Source organism: Chinchilla lanigera, unplaced genomic scaffold (assembly GCF_000276665.1).
Source record: "Chinchilla lanigera isolate Chin_1 unplaced genomic scaffold, ChiLan1.0 scaffold00086, whole genome shotgun sequence".
Lineage (NCBI taxonomy): Eukaryota > Metazoa > Chordata > Mammalia > Rodentia > Chinchillidae > Chinchilla > Chinchilla lanigera.
Genome location: NW_004955487.1, coordinates 5,434,219 through 5,446,832, shown reverse-complemented (window position 1 = coordinate 5,446,832; position 12,614 = coordinate 5,434,219).

Sequence of the window (12,614 nt, the reverse complement as noted above, 5' to 3'; positions counted from 1 at the left end):
GCCCGTGCGCGGCAGGCCAATCGGCGCCGCGGGGGGCCGCGTGATCGGAGCCTGGGCGCGGCGTGATCGGGCCGGGCGGGACGCGGCACGTGTTTTGGTCGGGGCCGGGGGCGGGGCGCGGCGCCGGGAAAGTAGGGGAAAGGTCCCGGCGGCGCTGCGGCGGGGAAGTCCCGGCCACGGCGGGCTGGCGGCGTACGCTCCGGACCTCAACCCTGCGTTCGCCCGCTGTTTTCAATGTCACTTTATCCACGCGCGGCTGTTGGGTGCATGCTCGGCCGGGCAGAGGGCTGAGCCTCGGCGGCCGCAGTAACAGCCCTGCGGGCGCGCCGTCCCGCGGTTCTCGCACGGCCGCCTCCTGCGGCCTCCGATTTGTCGCGCGTCTGAAACCCGCCCTCCCCCCCCCCCCGAGCAACCCCCCGGGGGTCCTAGGGCTCCCTGCGTGTCTGGTGGAGGTGATGGCCTACTCTGCGTGGCTCTGTCCCCAAATCCCGCACACAGCAGTGAGACCCCGCCCGCCCTGAGCTTGTGTTCGCGGAGCTCTGACAGCGGAAGCGCGGTGCGGAGATGCTCAGGGCAGACGTCAAAGGACACCCGAGCAGTTGCTGGCCCGGCCCGGCTCAGGAGAAGGTGGGGTGCAGGACTCCTGCCACCCTGTTCCTCACAGGCCTTGTCTGGTTGACCAGAGGCCTTGAGTCGGCTAAACAGAGGCTATCTGTTGAAAGTGACGGTAGGACGAGTCAGGCGTGGTGGTGCAGATCTGTAATCTCACTATTCTGAGAGGCTGAGGCGGGAGGGCCCCAAGTTCAAGCCCAGCATGGCAACTTGAGAGAGACCCTGTCTGAAAACAAGAAATCAGAAAGAATAAAAAAAAAAAAGTCAGAAGGAGGCGTCTCCGAGAAGGGCAGAGAACGATCTGCATTAGAACTTGGCAGTTCTCTTCTACCTGGTCGCTCTAACCAGAGCCCTGTGTCCCTACCTGTCCTAGCATCGCGTTCCCCCCAGCACCTAGGGACCCTCAACCACTGAGCTGTAGCCCCAGTCCTTCTACGTTTTTTGTTTTGTTTTTTGAGACAAGGTGTTGCCTAGTTCAGGCTGGCCCTGAGCTCACTGTACAGTCCAGACTGAGCCTTGTAATCACTGCGATCCTCCTGCCCCAGCCTCCCAGTGCTGAGATTACAGGCATGGCCCAGCCTACTTTTTGTTTTGAGACAGCTTGCTGAGTTCTTGAAATCTTCCTGTCTCAGCCTCTTGAGTAGCTGAGAACACAGGCATGAGCCACCATACCTGGCTCCGGCTCCCCTGTCTTGTCTGGCCTTTCTTTCTCTCAGCAGCAATGAGATGGGCAGCTTTAACTGCCATGCCTTAGTACCATCATGTGTCTGTGTGGCCTTAGTCGTAAATGCCACAGAGGGCGGGTGTGGTGCCCAACTGTGATCCTAGCACTGGGGAGGATGAGGCCGGAGGATCACCGTGAGTTAGAGGATGGCTCAAGGCCAGTCTGAACTACACAGGGAGACCCTGTCTCAAAAACCAAAAAATAACAAAACAGAGGCAGCTGAGCATGGGTTAAACTCTGAAGCTGAACAAAACAAGACTTTATCTCCTTATCTTTCTCCCGGAATGGGGATGAAAAGCTATGGGGGGGTGGATAATGAGGGTTAAGTACAATAGCCAGGGGCAGCTCTCTGGAAGGCATTTGTGGTTTTACACAAAGAAGACAAAGCTGGGCCTGGTGGCCCATGCCTCTCACCCCAGCTCTTCGAGGCTGAGGCAGGAGGACTGCCAGTTCCAGTGCAGCCTGGGGAATTTGATGACTTAGTGAGAACCTTTTTCAGAATTTAAAAATAAAAGGGGGGCTGGGGAAACAGCTCAATGTAAAGGTCCTGGGTTTGATCCCAGCTCTGGAAAAAATAAATAAATGAATAAAGGATGAGAGAGTTGAGAGCTAGCTCACTTGCTGGGGCCGCACCAGATGTGAGCAGATGCCGCAGTCGAGCCCTCAGGCTTCCCGACCACCTGGCCAGGCATTTTGTTGTGACAGAAGACAGCAGTTGGCACTGAGGTGCTGGTTGAATGAAGTCTGGGGAGCAGGGAACCCCTGCCCCGAGGCTTCTGGAGCAGCTGTGCTCGAGGCCCTGCTGGTACTGGCTGGCAGTGAGGACCCAGGGTCATGCGCCTTCCTCCTCCCGGGCACCTAGTGCCCTGTCCACCCGTCACAGGCCCAGGGCCAGCCCTGCACACCCCACAGTGCTGCAGCCTGTGACCAGAGCCCAGCCGTGGGCCAACAAGGGACACAGCAGTTCCGGCCACTGCCCTCCCCTCCCCAGCCACTGGCCAGGCTGAGGCAGGGGAGCTGCCGTTCCACCTGTTCTCCTTGCTGTTGTTAGTTACCGTTTCTTCTCTCTCTCTTTTCTTCTTTCTTTTCTGAGGATTGGACCCGGGTCCTTCCCACTGAGCTACATCCCCAACCCTTTTTTTATTTTTTGAGACAGTGTCTTGCTAAGTCAATAAGTCAATCGGGCTGGGCTCAAATTTTTGGTCCTCCTGCCTCAGCCTCCAGAATGCTGGGATTGCAGATGTGCATCACCATGCCTGGCTTTATTTTTATTTTAAGATAAAGTCTGGCTAAATTGTCAAGAAGCCTAGGTGGAGCTGCTCCTGCCTCGGCTGAGATTACACTCCTGTGCCACCTCGCCTGGCTTCTTAACACAAGACACTGAAAGGGCCCAGGGAGAAGCCAGGACGCTCCCATGCCAGCAGTCCCTGACCCTGAGCCTGGAAGGGGTGCTACCCTGTGGCCTGCCAGGCCAACCCAGACTTCGGCCTGAATAGGTCTCAGGGGGTCTGCAATCGGAATGTCTAACACATTCCCTGAGCCCTTGACACATAGTCACCCAGGATCACAATAAGGACTTCTGATTTATAGAAAAAGAAAAAAAAGAAAGAGATACCTCAGGGTATTTCACAACTGTGATCCCAGCACTTGAGAGGCTGAGGCAGGAGGATTCCTGTGAGTCTGAGACCAGCCTATCAAGACTCTATCTCAAAAGAAAAGAAGCCTGGGGAGGCCAGGCTGGCTTTGGGCACAGCGCAAACCACTGCTGGCTTTGCAGGACCCACCATCCAAATGTCCGTGGCTCTGGTCCCGCCTGCCCGGCCAACTGCCTGCAGCTGGGCTCGCTGCCAGGGTGACTTCCCCGGTGACCTGGTACAGTGCTGGCTCAGGCCCAGGCCGGCAGCAGGCCCAGCATGGCGGGAGGGCCAGATGTCCAGAGCAGCAGGGGAGAAGCTCTGCCCACATGGTCCTTGCAGCCCCGAGCTCATACCTGCCGGCCACCCACTCCCCCGCCCACACCAGGTCTCTGCTCCAGCTGCCGGGTACCAGGCCCGGGGAGGGGAGCCTCGGGCCAGCCTTGTGGCTGGGCCCAGCAGGCCTGATAGCCACTCACAGGAAGTGCCCAGCCTGGAGTCCGCACTTCCAGTGGTGACAGCAGCAGTCCCTCTGCCCGGATCCTCTTGGTCCTCCAGACTACAGCCAGTGCCCTCCTGGGCATCCCTGTCTGTCCCAGAGTCATGCTTACTGCTCACCCAGTTTAGCATAATCAGCATTTCCAGTACCCTGCACCTGAGCCTACAACCACCGACTCCAAGGCCATGGAGACTTTTTTTATCTTTTTGCAGGGCTGGGCTGGGGTTGAACCTGGGACATCTGCATTGAGCTATATTCCGTGCCCCCCTTTCTTTCTTTTTTTTTTTCTGGTAGCAGGAATCAATCTCATGACCTTGTGCTTGCCAGGCAGGCACTGTGCCGCTGAGCTAAATCCCCAGCTCCTCATGCCCCCCTTTCTTCACTAAGTTGCTACATTGCCCAGGCTGTCCTTCAACTCACAGTGACCTTCCTGCCTCAGCCTCCTGAGTGCTGGGATTGGATTCAGGCATGCGCCATTACACTGCTGCTTTTTAACATGCATCTTATGTGGGCTGATGCTGTTGCGGCTGGATGTTCTGCTTGTAGCTGGGACATCGTGGGCTGGAAGGCTGGGTGTGGCACTGTTTGTGTGTGACCTTGAAAAGGTGGCCTGACCTCTCTGGGCTTTTTCTGCATCTGTCAAGGGGGGATATAAATGAGTCTTACAGGAAGGCTGTGGGGGTTCTGGGAAGGTCTCACTCCTGAGAGCTTGGCCATGGTTTCTGCCTGCACAGTAACAGCCTCCTGAGTATTGAGAGGAAGCTGTCCCGTGTCAGGGGCTCACAGGGAGAGAAATGACTGGGACCTAATTCAGTACCAACTGAAGACTGAGAATACACCCAAAAACTGGGTGTAGGAGGCTGAGGCAGGAGGATCCCAAGTTCAAGCCTAGCGCTGGGCAGCTTGGCAAGACCCTGTCTCAGAATAAAAAATAAAACAGGGCTCAGACTGTAGCTCAGTGCAGAGGCCTGGGTTCCCGCTCTGGTACCGGACCAACAAGGCGGGGAGTCTGTGACAGCTACTCATGCACAGCGCATTCTCTGAGGTGTGACAGAGGCCATGTGCAGTGGTCAGGTGCAAGCGCCATGACATTTTAAGGGACTTGAGCCCTGAGGACTTAGGTACCTTTAAGACACCAGGCCAAGGCACTCAGGTAGCCATGGAGGGGCAAGTCCACACAGGCCGAGAAGGGGAGATAAGCACCAAGCATGGAAATAAGGAGACAGGGAGAAGGGGCACTTTCATGCAGCAGGATTCACTAACTTTGCTGCTGTTTTTTGAGACAGGGTCTCGCTATATAGCCCAGGCTGGCCTCCAACTTGTGGCGATCCTCCTGCCTCAGCCTCTCAAGTGCTGGGCTTACAGCTGTGTGCCACCACACCCTGTTTAGCATTATTCTTGACAAAATGCAGATTTGGTCAAGAAAACAGTGACTTGCTGGGTATGGCGGCATTTACTGTAATCCCAGCACTCAGGAGGCTGAGGCAGGAGGAAAGCCCTGAGTTCAGGGGCAGCCTGGGATACAGAGCAGCTTACAGGAGACGGGCAAGGAAGGAAGTCTGTTGGGCTGAACGGGGAGTGGGGGGCTTCTCTTCTTTTTTTTTTCAGTATTGGGGATTGAACCTAGGGCTTCACAACGAGCTCCACTCCTAGCCCGTTTTTTTTTTTCTTTTTTTTTGGTTTTTCTCCGGTACCGGGAACCGAACTCACGACCTTGCGCTTGCCAGGCAGGCACTTTTGCTGCTGAGCTAAATCCCCAGCCCCCTCCTAGCCCTTTTTGATTTTTATTTTGAGGGAGGGACTGCTAACTTGCTAAATTGCCCCGGCTGTGCTGGAACTTGGGGTCCTCCTGCCTCAGCCTCCCTAGTGCAGGAATAACACGCATGTGGCACCATGCCCAGGTGAGGCACCTGTTGTTTTTTGTTTGTTTTTGTCTTTTTGAGACAGGGTCTCACTATGCAGTTTAAGCTGGCCTAGGACTCACTTTGTAGCCCAGGCTGGCCTTGAACTCACAGTGATCCTCCTACCTCAGCCTCCCAAGTGCTAGGATTACAGGTGTGTACATCCCCCCACCCCAGGCGGGCACCTGTTCTTGAAGACTCATGAAATCCTTTCAACCGCTGGGTGCAATTGCGACCTGCTGGATGCAGCATCCTCAAAAATGGCCTCTGGATGGGGCCCAGCCCTTCCTGGCCAAGGGTAAAGACAACATGAGGCGGGGTATGATCGGTGGCCGGACAGGGGACATTCCTGTCCTACGTGCCTGGACCTGCTGGCTGCTCAGGAGCTGCTGTCCCTGTGGGCCAGGCCCGGCCTCTCCCAGCCCCTCACGCCTGGTCACCTCTGCCCCACTCCAACCCCGCAGACCTTGCGTCTCCAGGTGTCCCTGGGAGCCAACTGTCAGTCACCACGTCCTCTCTGCAGGATGCTGAACAGGAATGTGCATTAGGATTGTGATAAACGCATACTGAGCTGGGCATGGAGGTGCATGCCTGTAATCCCAGCACTCTGGGAGGCTGAGGCAGGAGAGTTCAAGGCCAGCTAACAGCTTGGCTGGGTTAACCATGGGCAGGAAGGCCGTGTGGGCAAGAAATGCTTCCTCCCTGGCCTCCCGGCTGCTCCTCCTCTGGGCTGCTGCGGCCTGTGCACAGCACGGTGGTCCCTGCCAGATCCTCCCGAGGTCCCTGCCCTGTCCCCCACAGGGCTCCTGGCTGGTGGCTCCAGGGTTCCCTGCCTCTGCTCCAGTTTTGTCCGATCTCAGCTGTGACCCCAGTCTGAGGCTGCTTGTGCTGCGAGCCAGGCCCCACGGGGAGGGAGCAGTGTCCCTTGCTTGCCTGGGCTTATTTCCTAGGTGGTCTCCTCACTATCTGCTTGCAACTGCGGGCAGCGGGGAGGAGGCCGGGGCGGCACAGTTGCCCAGCGAGTCCTGCAGGCAGCGGGTGAGGGTTAGCGCTGGGGGAGGTGGACCAGAGGCTGAGGCAGGAGGATTGGCGCGCGTTTGAGGTCAGCCTGGGCTACAGAGCAAGACCTTGTGCGCAAAACAAAAGCAAATCCATGACAGGAGCAATAAATCTCGATAGGGGGCGCACAAGAGGTGAACCGGTCGCGCCAGGCACTGCTTACCCTGAGCTGCAGTGCACACATCCCTGCAGCCTCGATTCTCAGATGGACCCTGCTCTGTGGGTGCTGTGGCCCCACTGTACAGGCGCCTGGCTGAGAACCTGCCCCAGCCCTGCCCACAGACGCGGTACAGGGGTGCGGTGGGGGTGGGGTTTCTTTTCTTTACAGGACTGGTCTTGGGGATGGAACCCAGGGCCTTTGCACTGAGTTGTGTCCCCAGCCCTTTCTCATTTTTTTATTTTGAGACAGGGTCTGGCCAAATTACTAATGTCCCTAGACTGAGCTCAAACTTGCAATCCTCCTGCCTCAGCCTCGAAAAGTGCCGAGATGACAGGTGCACCTCTATGCCTGGATCGTGTTTCACAAGTCTGTGTGTGGACTCACACTCCCGTTCCTCTTGGGTTCAACCTGGAATGGGGATTTCTGGGCTGTATGTAAACAATGTATGTTTAACTTTCCAAGAATGCTCCGCCTGGCTTTCCCAGTGGCAGTGTCGCAGACCTGCACTGTCACCCACAAGGGCTGCTGCCAGGCATTTTGTTTTACTCAGTTTTTTAAATTTTATTTTTGCAGTACTGAGGATTGAACCTGTGCTGGGTAAGTGCTTAACCACTTAGCGACATGCCTAGCTCTTTTAAAATTTTATTTGGAGACAGAGTCTCTCTAAGTTGCTCAGGCTAGGCTGGAACTTGTGATCCTACTGCCTCAGCCTCCCGAGTGCTGGGATTACAGATGTGAGCCACCATGGCGGCATGTGACTTTAAATTTCCATATCTACACGTCTTGTTGGTCACATGATGGAAATATTTACACCACAGAGACTGGCAAAACCTATAGAGTCACTGTCCCCCACCAGCCCTGGCAAAGAGCTGCTTGGTAAGGAGGTTCCAGCACCCCCTGCAGGAAACCCAGAGGATCAGGCTGGGTTCAGCTATCGATTCTGGAATAACCAACCACCCCAAACTTAGTGGCTTAAAATGACAGTGACTTCCATTCCTCATGATTCTATAGGCTCACGACACAGCACGTCTGCTTCCTGCCTGCGCTCAGGCGTGCAGCTCTCCGCCACCATGCCCTTCCAGCTCGCTATTTCTGCCTTGGATCCAACCAAGCATGGACAGAACCCTGCGAAACCATGAGGCAGATCAAACTCTTCCTTCTTTAAGCTGTGGCTGTGACCATTTTGTCTCAGCTCAGGAAGCTAACACGTGTATCTTGCAGGGGTCCTGGGGTCCTGTCCCTGGATGTGTCGGATAATAAAGACGGCCCTTGGGGTCAGGTAGAGACCAGGGCTCCCCTCGGTATCCCAGGTGTTCGCGTGGTCCCAGGAGATCTGCGTGGTCCGGGAAGCTGGAGCCTGCGGGTCGGGACACTGAGGAAGGCGTTGCTGACCGAGGGGCGGGAAGCTGGTGCAGCGTCGGACACGGGGTCCCTCAAGGCAGTGAGAGCCCTCTCCTGGACAGGCGGAGAAACTCAGAAGTGGGAAGCAAGCGCCGCCGCCTCCCGCACCGCCTTTCTCATTCCCCTCTGGCTTCCTTTTCACAGTCTGGACTGGGCACTCGTCTCCCCGGGCATCCCAGCCTTGGTGGCTTTGAGAGACCCCAGCCGTGGCACCAACATGAGCTGGAGGTTCCAGGTACTGTGGTTCCCACTGGGGCCCGAGGGAGCTGCATGCATGCTCTGACGTCCACGTCACCGTCAAGACCCCAGAAGCAGGCATCGTGGCGACGGGGCTCTGCAATGGCTACTTGCCCAGCTGGGTCTCAGTTTCCTTACCTTTAACAGGAAGCCAAACCCACAGGTTTCCAGGGACTACCCCGTCCCCACACTAGGTCCCCAGAAAGTTGAGAACACCTGTGCCCAACTGTGCTTGGCAGTGTCCCAATTCCTGGAGCATCTCAAACAGCTCTTATCCCTGAGAACCCGCCTTTGCAAAAGTGTGGTCACCTGCTGGGTGTGGTGGTACACGCCTGTCATCCCAGCACTCGGGAGGCTGAGGCAGGAGGGTTGCCATACTTTGGAGGCCAGCCTGAGCTACACAGTGAATTCAAGTCCAGCCTGAAATACATATCAAGACCCTGTCTCAAACAAAAAAGAAAAGAAAAAGAAGGAGTGTGGTCACAAATGATGCAAGAGATGTCACTGGGCTCCTGCCCTGGGGACAGGAATGTGGGGAGGGCATGATATGTGGGAATCCGGGTAAACACAGTTACGACAGCAGCAATGTGGCAGCATCTGCCTGGGAACAACTTTCTATAAAAGCACTTTCGCAAGATCGGTCAGGAGCTCCGCAGTGTTTATACTTTCGGATCCAACTAGTTCACTCCTGGGAACTGAATTTAAGACTCAAAAAGAGAATAAGGCAGGCTGGGTGTGGTGGTGCACGTCTATAATCCCAGCACTTCCCAGCACTCAGGAGGCTGAGGCAGGAGGACTGTTGCAAGTTCGAGACCAGCCTGGGCTACAAAGTGAGCTCAATACCAGCCTGAACTGCATAGTGAGACCCTGTCTCAAAAAGACAAAAACAACAACAAAAAACCAACGTGGTTACTATAGGAACAAATACTGTACATGTCCAGATGACAGAGCTGGTTCATTAGACCACACTGCAGACACCAAAACACTTCCCAGCAATTAAAGAGCAAAGTCACAGAGAATTTCAGCAAGTGCTTTTTGAAATGGCATTCACCATTCTGGTATTCAAAACAGAACGGAGGACACAGAGGTGGAGTTCCCTTTGGGAAAAAAATAAATTCAAAGCGAAAAAATTCCTAAATTACTAACAATGATCACATTTGAGTAACAGATGATTGTATGGGTGATTTAGAAAATCTTGCTCAGCGGTACAAGCACCTGCCTGGCAAGTGCAAGGTCCTGAGTTCAATTCCTGGTACCAAAAAAAGAAGAAAATCTTTGCCTTTTTATTGGTTTTCTGGTTGGTTTATTTTTTTGTGGTACCGGGGATCAAACTCAGGACCTTGTGCTTGCCAGGCAGACGCTTGTACCACTGAGCTAAATCCCCGGCCCCTATCTTTGTTTGTTTTTGAGATGAGGTTTTACTCTGTGATTCCGACTGGCTTTGAACTCACTATGTAGTTCAGTCTGCCCGTAAACTCCACCGATCCTCCTGCCTCAGCCTCCAGAATGCTGAAATTACAGGCATTACCACCACACCCAGCAGGTTTTCTTTTTGTTTGTTTTTTGTTTTTTTCTGGTACCGGGAATCGGACTCACGACGTTGCTCTTGCCAGGCAGGCACTGTGCTGCTGAGCTAAATCTCCAGCCCTTTTTTTTTCTTTTAAATTTAAAATTTTTTTTCCCCAATACCAGGAATCGAGCTCACGACCTCACACTTGCCAGGCAGCTGCTGTGTCGCTCAGCTAAATCCCCAGCCCGTTTTTTTATTTTTAAAATTTCTTTTTATTCCATTTTACTTTATTTTTGAGACAGAGTCTTGACTTGTAACCCAGCCTGGCTTTGAACTCACAGCAATCCTCCTGCCTCAGCTTCCTGAGTGCTGGGATTACAGCTGTGCACCATGATGCATGACTTTTTTGAGACAGGATCTCCCACTGTAGTTCAAATTGCCTTTGAATTTACTATGCAGCCCACACTGGCCTCGTGGTGATCCTCCCGCCTCAGTCAGCCTGCTGAGTGCTACAATTTTAGGCATGCACCACCACACCTGGATTTTTTTTTGTCAAATTAGTATGTTTTTAATGACACTCTACCAAATATTATCAAAAGTAAAAGAGCTACAAACAGAAGTCTCTCTGTCTCTGTCTCTTTCTCTCTGTTTTTCTGTCTCTCTTGTTGCCCCATGAATTAAGTGCATTTCCTTTTTTCTTCCTGCACGGGGCTCCTCAGTGGCTGCTTTTTCTCTTGGTTGTGATTCCAGTGTTCCAGCTTTATCTCCTGTCTAGTAACTTTTGATTGGATGCTGGACATTACGCCAGTATATTGCTGGGAGTCTGGGTCCTGCTGTCTTCCTGTACATGCTGGGGCGCTGTTTTGGTACCTGCTAATCTATGGACACATAAGGCTTCTCCCAACAAGCTTATTTTTAGCCCGTGGTTGGACAGGTCTCAGGCTACCCTGACTCCCTGGCTGCTGAAATTGTACACCTAAAACATGAAGTGAACATAAAATTTCTACATTTTTTTTAAAGTTCTGGGGCTTGAACCCAGGGCCTTGACATTGAGCTACATTTTCAGCCACTTTTCTAATTTTTTATTTGAGGCTAAACTGCTGAGTTACACAGGCCTAGCCCAGTCTGCCTTGAACTCATTGTGATCCTCCTGGCTCAGCCTCCCAGAATGCTAGGATTATAGGTGGATGCCACTGTGCCTGGCCATAACTTTCCAAAAGACTGAAATCAGAACCATGGGTATCAGGGGCTAAAGGGGGCAGGAAATGATGTTGGAGGGGACAGGAATGTTTTGGGATGATAGGAAAGTTTTCTGCCGGGCATTTGGTGCATTCCTGTAATCCCAGCATGTAGGAGGCTGAGGCAGGAGGATCACCATGAGTTCAACAGCATGGGCTGTTTAATGAGTTCAAGGCTAGCCTGAACTACAGTGAGACCCTGTCTCCAAAAGCCACACACATACAAAAAGGAATATTCTGGACTTTGTACATTCTCACCTGATTCTAGAACCCTGAACACAACACATGTATAATCTGTGCAGTCTGCAGAAAGAGCCCCTGTATTCATGGACTCCCACCTACGTGGCCCCAGCCTCTTGCGCCCCTCTCTTAGCTCCCACTGCTGCATGACCACTGTCCACAGCCTTGACCACTGTGTCCACACTGTGTCCACTTCTAGCACAGTCCCAGATGTGGGGATACTGCTTGTTGTGATTTGGGGTTTTTGCAAGGGGAATAATACAATAGAGGATGCATATTTTACAAGATTATTTATAATGGTCACCCTAAGAATTATATACAAAGACAGTGAAGACAATCTGTCTACACACTAATGACCAAAGAATCCAGCTGAGGGCCTGGGTCCCAGGGTGATGTCCTGCATGAGTCCAGCTGAAGACCTAGAGCCCGTAACAATGCCTCCCACAAGTCCAACTGGTGGCCTAGAGCCCATGACAATGTCTCACGCAGGTCCGTTTCATGGATCTGCACTGGGAAGGCAGTTTCACAGATCTGTGCTGGGAAGGCCTAAAGGTCAGTGGTGGAAGCTAGAAAATCTGTGCCAGCGGGATGAAGGATCTGTGCTAGAAGGCTGAGGGATCTGCACTGCAGCCAGGAAGCTATGCTCAGAGTAAGAACCGGAGCTCCCCCGAAAAGTACCACAGCCATCCTCAGCAAGTGTGAGGTCCCAAGCTCCTCCGACAGTGAGGAAAGCCAAGTTTCATTCAGAAAAGCCAATGTGACAAGCTTCTCCAGGAGAATGAACGGTGTACCATCTTTCCCTCTGGAGCCAGGAAGCTCAAAATGAGGACCAGAGCTCTCCCAAAGTGAAATGTAGCCATTCTCAGCAGTAAGGTCCCAGGCTCCTCCTCTGATGAGAGCAGCCGAGTTCATCAGGAAGGCCAGCATGACAAGCTCCTCCATGAAAACCAACAGCTCCCTACAGCTTCTCCACAACTTCCAACAGGCTCCCAACAGCTTCTACCAGCTCCCAAGGCAACAACCCTCAGGTGGGCCTCCCACACCCAGCACCGCCCTGGTTCAATTTAGCTGGGCGTTGTTACAATTTGACCACCAGCTGTCAGTCCACCACACTGCCTGTTCCTGGAAATGGGAGGCTCCTCCCCTGCCACCTGAGTAGGCCCTGCTGCCCTCACACTGCTGATCTAAGGGGCCCTGGAAAGTGAGGGGTATGCAGGGGAGAGGCAACACGCACACAACTGTCCCCAGCCGTGTCCAGCCTGGGCACTCTCAGCCCAGGGTCACTGTCTCCACACCCCTCTCCTCCCCTCGGAAATCTGTCATCTTCACCTTCCCGGTGGCAGGGAACCCTGGCTATGCACGCTCAGGGGCCAGGTCCTCTGCCTTTCTTGAGCACCCA